Source organism: Mus caroli, chromosome 14 (assembly GCF_900094665.2).
Source record: "Mus caroli chromosome 14, CAROLI_EIJ_v1.1, whole genome shotgun sequence".
Taxonomy (NCBI): Eukaryota; Metazoa; Chordata; class Mammalia; order Rodentia; family Muridae; genus Mus; species Mus caroli.
In genome coordinates, this window is record NC_034583.1 from 10,093,042 (window position 1) to 10,109,183 (window position 16,142).

General features: G+C 41.9%; 1 pseudogene; it reads left to right on the forward strand.

Annotated features, from left to right (window-relative positions):
- Positions 1-5,459: 5,459 nt before the first annotated feature.
- Positions 5,460-16,142, forward strand: part of LOC115029243 — a 183,036-nt pseudogene continuing 172,353 nt past the window's right edge.

The window sequence follows — 16,142 nt, forward strand, 5'->3', positions numbered from 1 at the left end:
GAGAGAGAGAGAGAGAGAGAGAGAGAGAGAGAGAGAGAGAGAGAGAGAGAGAACAGATGTCAGTTTCTAGCTAGGGAAAATGAGGGCCTAGTGCCTCCTAATTCTCTGCGGAGTTCCAAACATACTTTATACTGACCATAAACCATGATGATTTGTTTTGTGTGGCACACTTTCCTGTAAGTAACCACTTCCCCATTCTCTGCTAAGTAACCCGCAGCCTCACCAGCTGAAGGTGGACTGTACCATTTCTCTGCTCTCTCTTGCATGCCATGGATCTGGGGTAGATACCTGTGTGTTTAAATCTCCCCAGGAAAAGTCACACAAAAGCAAGTGATGATACTTCACTGTGGTAATATTTCACATTCTTCTAATTATTGATGGTGGTTTAACATACTGTACTTTCAGAATGTTATTGAACTCCTGTATTTCCTTGTTTGTTTGATGTCTGTCCTTGTCTTTCTGTGTTCCAGTGGAGCATTGATCAAGGGAGATTCTGATTTAAAAGCGTTAACATTGACAAACGGGAGCCTTTAAAAGAACTTGGTGATATTAAAATGAATATAATTCACCCTTCCCAATACACTTAAAAATCACTCCACTTGATCTCAAATCCCCTTTAACTTCTCACTGTCAAACCCAACTAATCATAAATTTTAAATGCTAGAGGAAAATTAATTCACTTAAATTCATTAATGTGTCTACATGTGGAAGATGGATTGTACAAAGCTCTTAGATACAATCTGTAAAACATAAATATTGCAAAAACTTTTAAGTTAAGTAATATTCTTGCCTAAAGTTTTATTAAATTATCAGAGATATTTCATTCTTTCTTTTTAGGAAAAGTGTAAATTTGGAGTAAATTGCTGCTCTATAAATTCAAAAGTATAAATAGCAATGTCATTTACTGAGTTTTACTCCAATAAAGGCAAAGTGTGTGGTGTACATTATTTTGACTCTCTTTAAGAAATAAAAGACTACCTCTGAATAATAAAAAATACTTCAAAATGCTAAACAGAAACTATTTGATAAGGCAGAAAATAATTGATTTCCTTCTGCTAACCTAAAAAAGAGATGACATTCTAAAATCTAATTCTATATGTAGTTAATATTCAGTAACATTTAAGCTTTTCCAGCATCAAGAAAAGAGACATAATAGAATTGATAGGCTCACTTGTCTGAAGGGAAAGAGATTGGTAATCATGTTGTTGAAATAGCTAAGATTGTGGGGTTTGCACATGGGAGATGAGAGCAATGCTGATCCCACCTCACCCGAGACAATCAACTCCAGAGTGTTAAGGAGCAGATTGCGAGTTATTAACAAATGTCCGGACTGTATAGCAACAGATGGATTGAATGCAAAGCTAGGAACAGGGAGTGCCCAGTGTGAAAGCCACCAGATAACATAAGAGAATTTACTCAAGGCTATTCTGCTAAATCCAGAGAAGGGAAAAAACAAGATGTGAGACAACTAAAACTAAGAAATATTTGAACGATAGTATGGAGGAAACCTAATACACTAGAAGCTTCCTAAAATTCCAAAATCTGACAGCAAGACCCTATTTGCTGAAGATAATACCTATACAACTCATTTAACATGAAGAAGTTGAGCCTACAGGGAGGAAGACTTCACCCCTACTATACTTGGTAGTATCTTAGGTACAGGAAGGTACCCTACATGCTACCAAAAGAGAAATATAAACACCAGCCCAGCCATAAATCCTTTTGTCTATGATGATGTTTTGCCTGCAAGATGTGGTAGGGCAATGGAGGCACAAAGCTTTTGGGAACCAACAATTATTTTATTTGTCTTAAAGCCAGTTCCACACGGTTGAACCCATGCCTATCACTGCTTGACTGTCCAAGAACCAGAGACTAGATATTCTAGGGACCTATGGTAAAACCAATTACTACTATTTATTTAAAATGTAATATGACACCTAATGACATTTTTCTATACTCATAGATCAGTGCCTTGATCAGCCACAATCAGAGAAGTTTCCTCCTGCAGCAAATAAAAATAAATGCAAGGACCCATAGGAAGACATTATTTAGAGGATGAGAGACCCTGGAATATCTAAAATGGAATATCTTCATTGAATACCTCTTCTCAGGGCCCAAGAATCCCAAAGTAGAGAAGGCAGAAATAAAGTAGAAGCCAGAGAGGATGGAAAACAAGAGCTTCTAAATCAACATGAGCAGAGCTAATATGAACTAACAAAGACTGAAGCAGCATGCACAGTGCCTGCATGGGTCTGCACAAGGTCCATTCTCCGTATTTTATGCCTTTCAAGTTTAGTGATTTTACATAATTCCAGAGTGTGGGAACAAGTGAGTCTCTGTTTCTTATACATTCTCTTGGTCTCCTTTCCTTCTGCTTGTGTTTTGTTTTATCATATAATATAATATATTATAACATCATATAGTATAGTATAGTATAGTATAGTATAGTATAGTATAGTATAGTATAGTATAGTATAATACAGTACAGTACAGTACAATACAGTATATTCCCTTAGAAACGTATTTTGTTTTCTAATTAGAGGCAGAAAGAGAATGGATCTACATGGAAGGGTAGGTAGGGAGGAATTGAGAGGAGTAGAGGGAGAAAAAACTATAATCAGGATATATTATGTGAGAAAAATATCTTTGTCAATAATAAAAATACTGAAAAAATAATTTCCACAATTTTATGACTTTTGTGAAAAATAACAACTTACGTAGCTAACACTGTTTAAGGGGAGGTTCAATTACTAACATCATTTCCCCAATTTGCTCATTATTTGTCAATAAAGAAGGCTGGGGGCCAATTGCTGGGTGAAAGATACAGGGGTCATTTTCTGGTCATAGGAAGAAAAGGGTTTCTCAGCCATGCTTTGGAGGCAACAATCATGTAAGGCCTCAGGGAGAGCTAGGGCCTGGGCCAAAGATGTTTGGCAGAAGTAAGTGTAACAAGCCACTAAGTTTAGGGCAGAAGGAAAGACAGGGATAATAAATTTGTAAGGGCATGCTTTTCCAAGGCAGGAGATATCTGCACCCAGCAATTGTGCCTAGTAGGCAAGTTAAAAGTCAACAAGTTCTGTGTGTGTGTGTGTGTGTGTGTGTTTTATTTGCATATTCAAGGGTCTTGGGTGGGAGCTGGTAGCACAACCCCTCCCAGAATAAAGGCAGGTATACCCCATCCCCATTCCCCCTGGAACAAAAGCAGGTAGAAAGAGAAGCTGGGTTAGGGCTAAGATAGGTGGAACAAACAGAAAGCTGTGAGGGTCTGGTAGCCAGGACACAGTCACAAGTAAAGGTGGTAGCTTTTTAAAACTACATGCATTAAAGTTTTATATCCAGCTGAAATAATTTTTAAAACAAAGATGAAACTATGAGATTGTTTTTGATAAATGAAACACAGACAAGTCCTGTGGGAACTGCTAGATTGGTGGTTCTCAACCTTCCTAATGTTGCAAACCTTTTTAAATTTAATTTAATTTTTAATTAATTTTTACACTCCATATTCCATTCCCCACCCCACCACATCCACCATCTGTCTGCTCCACACCTCACCCCTCCTCCCTATCCTACCCTGTCTCCTCGTGGATACCCTCACTCTCCATCCACCCCACCTAGCATCTAAACACCTGGGGCCTCCATTCTCTTGAGAGTTAGGTGCATCATCTCTGAATGAACATGGATCTGAAAGTCCTCTACTGTATGTATGTTGGGGGCCTCATATCAGCTGTATATGCTGCCTATTTGGTGGTCCAGTGTTTGAGAGATCTCAGGGGTCCAGACTAATTGAGACTGCTGGTCCTCCTACAGGATTGCCCTTCTCTTCAGCTTTTTTCAGCCTTCCCTAATTCAACAATAGGGGTCAGCTGCCTATGTCCATTGGTTGGGTGCAAATGCTGAGGCTATGTTGCAAGCCTTTAATGCAGTTCTTTGCATAATGTGATCACTCCCCATTGTAAAATTCGTAGCTATTTCATGACAGTAATGTCTCTACTGTTTTGAATCATAATGTAAATATTTGATATGGAGGATAGCTGATATACAACTCTAGTTTGAGAGCCACTCTGCTAGATCATGGGCTTCTCAATGTGTGTAAGATAAGACATGGCTTAACGGTGCTATCCTGTATTTTCTATTGTACCTGAAATAGGATGATGTTAGCTACCCATGCTCTCAAAAAGGTACACATTTTAATATCTATAGAACAATCACTAAATTATTAAAAATATATTTAATATATATTTTTATAGTAGGAAATATAGCCAAATTATCTTCCATTTTACTTTTAATTACACTAAAGAACAGGAAAGAAAAAAATGTAGTCTCTCTTTCCCACCTCACACAGTGTTAAATGGCCACACACTAAAAAGAGACAGGCTAGCAAGAGAAAAGAGTAGCAATTTATTTAAGTTTTACATGACATAGGAGCTTGCCTTCAACATTAAAAAACTAGGGTAAAATTATTATTCTCAGTATGCAGTGAAATGGAGAACTGCAGAGAAGAGTGGCTGTTTGAGAGGGTGTGGTGGTGTCAGACTGAGGTTAGACTGCATAAGGTCTCCTCATACAGATGCTGTTATGTAAGCCAGGTGATCTTTGCTTTCGAGTGGAGAGACCCAGATTCGGGACAGGCTGGACAGCTAACTTGGACGCATTTGCCCCAAGGATTCAAAAACTCTCCTACCCTCTTCGATGAGCCCCTCCCCCAAGACTTGGCACCATTCAGGTCAGAAAACCCACAAATTTCTCTCATCCAGTAGGTTGATTATTTACTTCTTCCTGCCACCACCAAGCAAGAGTGCAGAGCAGGAACTGAGAGATTACTGGCCAAATTAAGTGAATTAGGGTACAGGGTATCCACAAAGAAAGCCCACATTTGCCAGACAGAAGTAACCTATTTGGGTTATAGTCTCAGGGGAGGGACGCGCTGGCTGACAGAAGCTTGAAAAAAAGACTGTGACTCAAATCCCTATCCCAACAACCCCGAAGCAGGTAAGAGAGTTCTTAGGCACGGCTGGGTTTTGTAGGCTCTGAATCCCAAGCTTTGCCACCCTGGATGCCCCACTCTACCCCCTCACTAAAGAGACTGGGACTTTTTCATGGACCCCCAATCATCAGAGGGCCTTTGAAGAGATCAAAAAGGCCTGACTCAGTACACCAGCCTTAGCCTTGCTGGACCTGAACAAGCTCTTCACTCTTTATGTAGATGAAAACGCAGGGATAGGGAGAGGGGTCCTAACCCAAACCCTGGGGCCATGGAAACGACCTGTGTCCCACTTGTCAAAAAAACTAGATCCAGTAGCCAGTGGACAACCATCGTTCCTAAAAGCCATCACTGCTGTGGTGCTACTTCTCAAAGATGCTGACAAACTGACTCCGGGTCAACAAACTATAGTAGTAGCCCCCCACGCCCTGGAAAGCATAGTCAGACAACACCTGACCGCTGGATGACTAATGCCCGCATGACTCATTATCAGAGCCTCTTACTAACTAAAAGAGTGCAGTTTGCACCCCCTGCTATCCTGAATCCTGCCACCTTGCTACCGGAAGCTGATGACTCCCTTCTAGTGCTCCAGTGTATGGACATCCTGGCAGCAGAAACTAGAACCAGGAAAGACCTCACTGACCAGCCATGGCCAAGGTGCCTCAACTGGTACAGAAATGGTAGCAGCTTCGTGGTTGAATGTAAGCGAAAAGCAGGAGCAGCAGTGGTTGAGGGGGAAACAAACCATCTTGGTCACCAGCTAGCCTGAAGGGACGTCAGCCCAAAAAGCAGAGGTGATCACACTCACCCAAGCCTTGCGACTGGTGGAAGGAAAGAATATCAATATCTACATGAACAGCAGGTATGATTTCTCCATCGCTCACGTAACATGGGACAATTTATAAACAGAGGGGTCTACTCACATCTGCTGGAAAAGATATTAAAAATAAAGAAGAAATCTTGAGCTTACTAGAAGCCATACACTTGCCAAAAAAACCTGGCCATTATACACTGCCCTGGTCACCAGAAAGGCCAAGATGCAATAGCAAAGGGAAATCAGATGGCTGACCTAGCCGCCAAACAGGCAGCCCAGGGAGCTATGATTCTCACGGCTAGAGAGAAAAATAAGGAACCTAAGGACCATTGTGAACTCAGAAACACAGGCTTTAACTACACTCCAGAGGATCAGGAACTGATAAACAAACTACCTGGGATACCAGGGTATTATCCCCATGGAGTGGCAAGGACCCAAGATGGTCACTCAGTCTTGCCCACCAAGGAAGGACACCAATATGTAGCTAATTTATACCGGCTCACACACCTGGGAACTAAGAAGCTCAAGGAAATTGTTAAGAGCTCAAACTATCATGTTATAAAACTGTTGCCCAGGATATTGTTGATAAATTGGCAAGGTCTGTGCTCTTGCCAATGGTGGGCACCACAAAAGCACTCCCAGAAAGCGGCTAAGAGGCAACCGGCCAAGGGCATACTGGGAAGTGGATTTTACTGAAGTTAAACCAGCCAAATATGGTAATAAATATTTATTAATTTTTATAGACACCTTTTCAGGGTGGGTTGAAGCCTTTCCCACTAAGAAGGAGATCACCAATGTTGTGGCAAAGAAGATATTAGAGGAAATCTTCCCAAGATTCAGCATCCCTAAGGTAATCAGATCAGACAATGGCTCTGCCTTCATTGCCCAGGTAAGTGAGGGACTGGCCACTCAACTGGGGATTGATTAGAAATTACATTTTGCTTATAGACCTCAGAGTTCAGGACAGGTAGAGAGTATAAATAGAACATTAAAAGAGACCTTGACTAAATTGGCCTTAGAGACTGGCAGGAAAGACTGGACAGCCCTCCTACCCTTTGCTTTGTTCTGAGTATGAAACAACCCAGGGAAATTTAAGCTCCTCCATGGAGGACTGCCCCCCCCCCCTTAATAGAAGCAGGATGAATGCTTAACCCTGATGCCCCTTTTCCCAACCCCTTCTAGCTCATTTGAAGGCCCTAGAACTGGTCATAAAGGACGCCTGGGAACAGCTGAAGGAAACATACGAGCCAGGAGCCACTGCAGTGCCTCATAAATTTCAAATAGGAGATCCCGACCTGGTCCAGCACCACTGACCTGGCATCCTTGAACTCAAATGGAAGGGACCCTACCTTCCTGTCAGGTGCTCCTGACAAGACCTACCGCCATCAAAGTTGACAGCATTCCAGCTTGGATCCATGCATCCCACGTAAACCTGGCCCCTCTTGGAGCCTAAGATGACTCCTGGAAGCTGGAGCAGACTGATGATCCTCTTAAGCTTCGCTTACATCACTTGCACCTCACTGAAAGCTAAGAACCCTCATCAGCCTATGACTCTTACCTGGCAGGTACAATCACAAAATGGGGACATTGTTTGGTCTATCACCAAGGTTCTCCTTCCCCCCCCCCCCCAGAAACTTGGTGGCCCTCTTTGTTTCCTGAAATTTGTGCCCTGATAGCAAGATTAGACTTTTGGGACATTCCTGCACTAACTCATAAGGAAATACCCTCGGAAGAAGTGCATTTACAAAAGCAGTCCTTTCACCAAGGAGTTTCCCTGGGGCCAACACGTAGCCAGTCGCCCGGGATGTAAAGATAGACCCACACAGAAAAACTATGGCAGACCACCTTTTATGTTTGTCCTAGAGATGGCAGATCTAAGTCAGAGACCCATAGGTGTGGAGGACTAGAACATTTTTATTGCAAACAATGGGGATGTGAGACTTCCGGAGATACCCATTGGAATCCCACGTCCTCATGGGACTTGATCACTGTCTGCAGGAGAAATAAGGGCTTAGATTCTCTCAATATCACCTTTACAGATCCAGGGAGGCAGTTTACTGATTGGCCTAAGGGATGTACCTGGGGGTTCAGATTTTACATGCAAGGATGGGACAATGGCTTCATTTTCCACATTCGCCTCAGGGTTGAGAGCCCTCCCACCATTCTTACTTGGCCTGGCAAAGTACAGGAGTCTCCTTCTTGATGAGTACTACCACCACCCCCTCCCCCCAAGATTCCAGAGCCCCAACCCCAGGGAATGATCATTCCCAGCACAGAAACCTCCCCCGGCCTCCTACTACTGGTGAAAGACACATTGGTCTCATTAAAGGGGCTTTTAAGGCTCTCAATGTTACAAATCCTAAAGCTGCGACTTCATGTTGGCTCTATTTGGCAGCCTGGCCCCCTCATTATGAAGGAGCAGCAGCAGATGGATCAATTACTATGACTTCAGATGCAAGCCTCTGCCCCTGGGAGCAATCTAAGAATAGGCTGTCAGCCGAAATTTCAGGTTCAGGGAAATGTATAGGGGTATTAACTCCTTCTCATAGACACCCCTGCAACCATACCTGGACTATTTCTGCTTCTTCTAAAAACCAAAATCTTTGGCCTGGCAACCATTATTGGTGGACTTGCAGCTCCAGATCAACTCCCTGTGTTGCTACTGCTGTTTTTTTTTTTTTAATATTTTTATTACATATTTTCCTCAATTACATTTCCAATACTATCCCAAAAGTCCCCCATAGCGCCCCCCACTTCCCTACCCACCCATTCCCATTCTTTTGGCCCTGGCATTCCCCTATATTGGGGCATATAAAGTTTGCAAGTCCAATGGGCCTCTCTTTCCATTGATGGCCGACTAGGCCATCTTTCGATACATATGCAGCTAGAGACAAGAGCTCCAGGGCTCTGGTTAGTACATCATGTTGTTCCAACAATAGGGTTGCAGATCCCTTTAGCTCCTTGGGTACTTTCTCTAGCTTCTCCATTGGGAGCCCTGTGATACATCCAATAGCTGACTGTGAACATCCACTCCTGTGTTTGCTAGGCCCCGGCATCGTCTCACAAGAGACAGCTATATTTGGGTCCTTTCAGCAAAATCTTGCTAGTGTATGTAATGGTGTCAGCGTTTAGAAGCTGATTATGGGACGGATCCCTGGATACAGCAGTCTCTAAATGGTCCATCCTTTCATCACAGCTACGAACTTTGTCTCTGTAACTCCTTCCCTGGGTGTTTTGTTCCCAATTCTAAGAAGGTGCACAGTGTCCACACTTTGGTCTTCTACTTCTTGAGTTTCATGCGTTTATCAAATTGTATCTTATATCTTGGGTATCCTAAGTTTTGGGCTAATATCCACTTATCAATGAATACATATTGTGTGAGTTCTTTTGTGATTGTGTTACTTCACTCAAGATGATGCCCTCCAGGTCCATCCATTTGGCTAGGAATTTCATAAATTCATTCTTTTTAATAGCTGAGTAGTACTCCATTGTGTAAATGTACCATAATTTCTGTATCCATTCCTCTGTTGAGGGACATCCTGCTTGTGGACGTTGTACATCGTGGTGCGGAGCCTAGTGCGCACCACGATGTACAACGTCCACAAGCAGTATGTCCAATTTTCTGAGGAACCGCCAGACTGATTTCCAGAGTGGTTGTACAAGCTTGCAATCCCACCAACAATGGAGGAGTGTTCCTCTTTCTCCACATCCTCGCCAGCATCTGCTGTCACCTGAATTTTTGATCTTAGCCATTCTGACTGGTGTGAGGTGGAATCTCAGGGTTGTTTTGATTTGCATTTCCCTGATGATTAAGGATGTTGAACATTTTTTCAGGTGTTTCTCTGCCATTCGGTATTCCTCAGGTGAGAATTCTTTGTTCAGTTCTGAGCCCCATTTTTTAATGGGGTTATTTGACTTTCTGGAGTCCACCTTCTTGAGTTCTTTATATATATTGGATATTAGTCCCTTATCTGATTTAGGATAGGTAAAGATCCTTTCCCAATCTGTTGGTGGTTTTTTTGTCTTATTGATGGTGTCTTTAGCCTTGCAGAAGCTTTGTAGTTTCATGAGGTCCCACTTGTCAATTCTCAATCTTACAGCACAAGCCATTACTGTTCTATTCAGGAATTTTTCCCCTGTGCCCATATCTTCAAGGCTTTTCCCCACTTTCTCCTCTATAAGTTTCAGTGTCTCTGGTTTTATGTGAAGTTCCTTGATCCACTTAGACTTGACCTTAGTACAAGGAGATAGGAATGGATCGATTCGCATTCTTCTAACATCCAGTGGAAGAAAGACAGCTACTGCTGTTTTTGATCGGTCAAAACAGTTTTGCATGTTAACGCAATTAGTCCCTAGGACATACTACCACCCTGACAACAAGGTTCTAGACACCTATGATTTCAAAAATACCAGAAAGAAGACAGAACCTATCTCCCTCACCCTCACAATAGTCATGGGTTTGGGACTAGCAGCTATAATCAGTACGGGGACTGCTGCCTTGGTAACTGGACCCCAGTAACTGAAACAAGGTCTAGAAGGACTGCAGGCAGCCATGACAGTAGACATTAAGGCTCTAGAAAAGTCAGTTAGTCAGTTAGAAGAGTCTTTGACCTCACTCTCTGAAGTAGTCTTACAGAATAGAAGAGGCTTAGATTTATTATTCCCCAAAGAAGGAAGACTATGTGCAGCCCTAAAGGAAGAATGCTGCTTCTATATTGACCATTTAGGGGTGTCCCATCCAGCAGGACCTAGATATTCGTGGGTGTGAGGGGGACCACAAACCTGGGAGAAAATGGAAGGGAGAGAAAGGAGAAGTGGAGGCCAAAAAGGGGTTCCTATCAAGGTCTCAGTTTATTAGGCTGAAGTGCCAGGTTTTTAAGCACATGGTGAGGGGAATAGGGAGGGGTTGAGGGGGAATTAAAAAAGAACAAAGAAGTGGGCATCTGGGGACATGAAGGCCGAAGTCAGGCTCCAGGCAGCGGGCACTCTGCGTCTTATCTCTGGAATGTAGATACTCCTTAACAGCCTTGGGTGTCAGGATGGGCTCAACATGTAACTCATGTCCTTGGAAGTCTTGGGAGCCGGGAAGAGATAGGGAAGAGGGGACTATAATTCAGCTTTTTACAGCCTCAGGTGCCAGGAAGGGAATAGGGAAGGAGGAATGACCGGCTCCTTAGCACAAGGCCACTTGGCTTGTTAGGGTGGGAGACTGTAAAAGGCTTGCTTTCTCACAGTATGGTCTCCAACACAGGGGCAATTAGAGACTCTATGGCCAAACTCAGAGAAAGGTTAGAAAAACAAAAACGAGGAGCTGGAGAGATGGCTCAGCAGTTAAGAGCACTGGCTGCTCTTCCAGAGGTTCTGAATTCAATTCCCAGCAACCACATGGTGGTTCACAACCATTTGTAGTAGGATCCAAAGCCCTTTTCTGGTGTGTACGAAGAGAGTGACAGTGTACTCACATACATTAAGTAAATCTTAAAAAAAAAGAAAAAGAAAAACAAGAGCAAGAGCGAGAAGCAAATGAAGGATGGTTTGAAGGTTGGTTCACAAAATCCTCATGGATGCCTACTTTACTATCTGTCTTCATGGGCCCCTTATTATGCTTCTTTTATTTACTATAGTCCCCTGCATAATTAACAAGATAATGGCTTTCATCAGACAATGGGTCAGTGCTGTATAGGTTCTTATGCTGTGCTAACAATATCAAAAAGTAGAACAGGCTGATACAAGCTGTACTGAGTCAGAGGTTTAGAATTTCTAGTTCTATGATTAGAACTATTTACTTGAAGGAGTGGGGAATGTAAGACCCCAACTGAATGTGTTTCTTAGACCCCTAGAAACAAAGCCCAGCATGGAGATTTTTGTTCTTTCTCCTTCAGCATGAGAGATGAGCTGTAATTCACCATCCCCATTTTTTACTCAACTTCCCCATTCTTTGTGATCTTATCCTCCCTTCACTTTGTGGTTTATTCTTTAAAAACTCTTGCCTGCAACTGCTGAGGGTCGATCTCCTCTGCCACTGTGCAGGTTACGAGCTTGGCCTCAGCATGCTGATTCCCAAATAAACCTCAGGCGATATTGCATCAAGAACGGTTTCACTCGAGTTATTGGGGCGTCAGCTCATCCCCATACTTGAGCGGTGGTCTCCCTGAAACAGGGGTCTTTCACTATGTTTTTAGTTGTCTGATAATGTGATACCCAACACATTATTACTTTTTCAGATGTTAAAAGGGGGCTGAAAATTTCAATCTGCCTTCCTATTTCTACCTTAACCTTTTACTGTTTTTATTGCATGTTACTGAACATTGGTGTAGGTATTCAATATCAGGCAGAAAAGCAACTGGTGACTAGTTCCTCATAGAACAAGGTTATAAAGTGTCTTTTAACTTGTGTGGATATGGTTTTCTTATGTGATTATTGGGTTCAGCAGGTGACAAGGTGCTCCTCTCTTGAAATTACAGCTAGTAAAATTAAGAATTTTGTCTGATTTAAAAAGGTAAATGTATGCAGCCATTTCATTTTTGTTTCTGACTGGTTTTAAAGGTATAAATATGCCCTGCATATCTTGATTATAAATTATTGGCTTATAAGTCATTGAGTATGCTAAAAATTTGTAACACTGGTAACAGAAAGTTAACTTAAAACTGGTAACTCCCGGTTGGAGTAATTCAGAACTACAGCATGTGGCATGAGCCAACCCAAGGAAACAGGTCTATAAAGATATGTTTAAATTGGATAACATTCTATGTAATTCTTATTCTAGAAATCAGACCTATAAGGATAGGATTTAGGGCAGTGTCTCTTTCAGGTATTAGAGGCTGCACCATCTTGTGTTTATGTGCAGGAATGGACAGCCAAACTTTTTAACATGGAGGTGATTCACTTGGTGTTTTTGGAGAGACTGGATTGTTAGAGGTTGAGTTTTGCTCTCCAAAGTTCTGGTGTGCTCTGGGATGCCATCTCAGAATGATCCAGGCAAGCTAACTACAGTTTAAAAGTAGGAGACGCTTAACTTTGTAATGTCAAAGTAATGCTTTTGATGTTGATTTAAAAGAGAAAAGATTGTTTACACTGTTTAAGTTGGATTTTGCTTCTCAAAATTGTGGTTGTACTCTAGTGTTACAAGAGAAACTTAAAAATTATGGTTAAGCTGCCAGTGTTCCATTGGTTGCAGTTTGCACTTTGATCACAGGCTCATAATTTTTAGATTGAAAAGGTCAGCTCAGGAATTTTGGGAAGGTCATAAAACACTTGCCCCTCCATAAGGGAGAGGCTAATTAACATTCCTCAGACCACAGGGTGGGAACTGACCTAAAAGTGGGGACAGATTTTGCAGGACAGACCTTTGCCCACCTTCAGACAAGGGAAGCCTTTGTCACCTCTAGGCTGCTCAAAGCAGCTGGTACAATTTTTAGCGACCCTCAAGCAGGAATTCCTTTTGTTACACGATTGTCTTAATGAGAATGGTAATCTGCCATTCAGCCATCTGGCCATACAAAGCAAAGACAGACTTATCTGGATACATTTGTCTTTGTGCAGAAATTGAACCCTCATACAATCAGGGTCTATGTAGGTCTACTGTCTTGTAGGGGACTACATTACAAGCAATGCTTTCACAGTGCAGAGGTTATAAGGAGTGTGTTAAGTATGGGGGCATAAATCTTTTTAGGAAAGACTGTCCAAAAAGTAGAGGCAAAGATAGACAGTAGAATCACTTCCCTGGAATTTGTCCACACTGCAGGAGTTATAGCCATAGGGCCAGGCCTCAAATTAAGAAATATTTACATTTGAGTTAATGCAAAGCTCAAAGCAGCCTCAGCAATGTCTGAGTGGCTTTCTTTTGTTTTGCAGACACTCCCTCAGGGAAGGTTTTTGGGCCCTCACCTTGCCTCCTTGCACATGGGAATTAATCTTAGGCCAAAATAACATTATTACACATCTATCAGGGTGTTGTTCAAAACAAATTTCAAACTTAAGATTTAAGAAAGTTCAGGAGGCTATGGAACTTGTAGAGGCATGAAAATCTGGCCTGCCTACTATATAGGATTATTATGCATTGGGAACATTGTTTTTATTAGTGCTTTGCATCCTGGTAATTATAAAGGGTTTGATTCTAGTGAGCTAATTTTAAGGTTTTGCTTTTAGTGAGCTAATTTTAAATGATGCAGTATCATTGGAAAGTTTTGCCTCAAAGAAAAAAATTCTTTTTGTTTCTGCTTCAATACAATAACTTAGGACTTTGAATTTCTTTTTATTTTTTTTATTTTTTTTATTTTTTTTTAATATTTTTATTACATATTTTCCTCAATTACATTTCCAATGCTATCCCAAAAGTCCCCCATAGCGCCCCCCACTTCCCTACCCACCCATTCCCATTCTTTTGGCCCTGGCATTCCCCTATATTGGGGCATATAAAGTTTGCAAGTCCAATGGGCCTCTCTTTCCATTGATGGCCGACTAGGCCATCTTTCGATACATATGCAGCTAGAGACAAGAGCTCCGGGGTTCTGGTTAGTACATCATGTTGTTCCAACAATAGGGTTGCAGATCCCTTTAGCTCCTTGGGTACTTTCTCTAGCTTCTCCATTGGGAGCCCTGTGATACATCCAATAGATGACTGTGAACATCCACTCCTGTGTTTGCTAGGCCCCGGCATCGTCTCACAAGAGACAGCTATATTTGGGTCCTTTCAGCAAAATCTTGCTAGTGTATGCAATGGTGTCAGCGTTTAGAAGCTGATTATGGGATGGATCCCTGGATACGGCAGTCTCTAAATGGTCTTCTAAGTGTATATTATTCATGGAATTTTATTACAAGCCTTTGCTCTTATACAATGGGCTTTAAAATTTTTGGAATATTTGCTGCTCCAGAAAAGATTCAAAGGCAATATCTTTTTCAATGTTTGGGGGCTCAGTTATATGCTAGACAGACTGTGACATAGAAAATTCAAGAAAGAAAAAGATGATTTGCTTACTTCAAATTATTTTCAAAAGCTTCCTGGAGATGTTTTTTGGCTAAAACATCACCTTAAGTTCACCACATGAGGACATTGGCCTTTATTGGATGTTATCAAGGGAGATGCAAATTAACTGGTGAGAGACAAATACCTCTGCAGAAAGTAGAGGAAACTTCTGTAATCAGTTGTTAACTGCTTATCCTAGTTATTGTTACTCAGTGTGCCCACAGCTATTCTTTAGCAAAAGAGAATATTAATGTGGATTCATCTTTCCTCATCTCCAAGTAAAGTCTTAACATCCTGTTATGAAGCTGCTGTGGTGTTAGTAAAAAAAATTGTAGGATAGAAAATACATTTCAAATTTCAAATGCTATCCAGAAAGTTTCCTATACCCCGCCCTGTTCCTCTACCCACCCACTCCTGCATCTTGGCCCTGATATTCCCCTGTACTGGGGCATATAAAGCTTGGAATACCAAGGGGCCTCTCTTCCCAGTGATGGACAAATATGCCATCTTCTGCTACATATGCAGCTAGAGGCACGAGCTCTGTGGGTACTGGTTAGTTCATAATGTTGTTCTACCTATAGGAATGCAGCAGACCCCTTCAGCTCCTTGGGCACTTTCTCTAGCTTCTCCATAGGGGGCCCTGTGTTCTGTCTTATAAATGACTGTGAGCATCCACTTCTGTATTTGCCAGGCACTGGCATAGCCTCATACATGACAGCTATACCAGGGTCCCTTCATCAAAAACTTGCTGGCATATGCAATAGTGTCTGGGTTTGGTGGCTGACAATGGGATGGGTCCCTGGGTAGGGTAGACTGTGCATAGTCCATCCTTTCGTCTTAGCTCCAAACTTTATCTCTAACTCCTTTCATGGGCATTTTGTTCCCTATTCTAAGGAGGAACGAAGTGTTCACTGGATGGTCTTCTTTCTTCTTGATTTTCTTGTGTTTTGCAAATTGTATCTTGGGTGTTCTATGTTTCTGGGCTAATATCCACTCATCAGTGAGTGGATATCTAATGATTTCTTTTGTGATTGGGTTACCTCACTCAGGATGATATCCTCCAGATACATCAATTTGACTAAGAATTTCATAAATTCATTGTTTTTAATAGCTGAGTAGTACTCCACTGTGTAAATGTACATTTTCTGTATGCATTCTTCTGTTGAGGGACATCTCGGTTTTTTTTCCAGCTTCTGGCTATTATACATAAGGACATTGTGAGGCATGTGTTTTTATTGACAGTTGGAATTTTTTCTGGGTATATGCCCAGAAGAGGTATTGAAAGAAAGAAGACTAAATTAAATTAAGGGGGGGGGGTTTCTTTGGGCTTAAAGCAAAGAACAAAGGCTGTAAAGCCTTCCCAGGAGCCAACTAGCCATTGA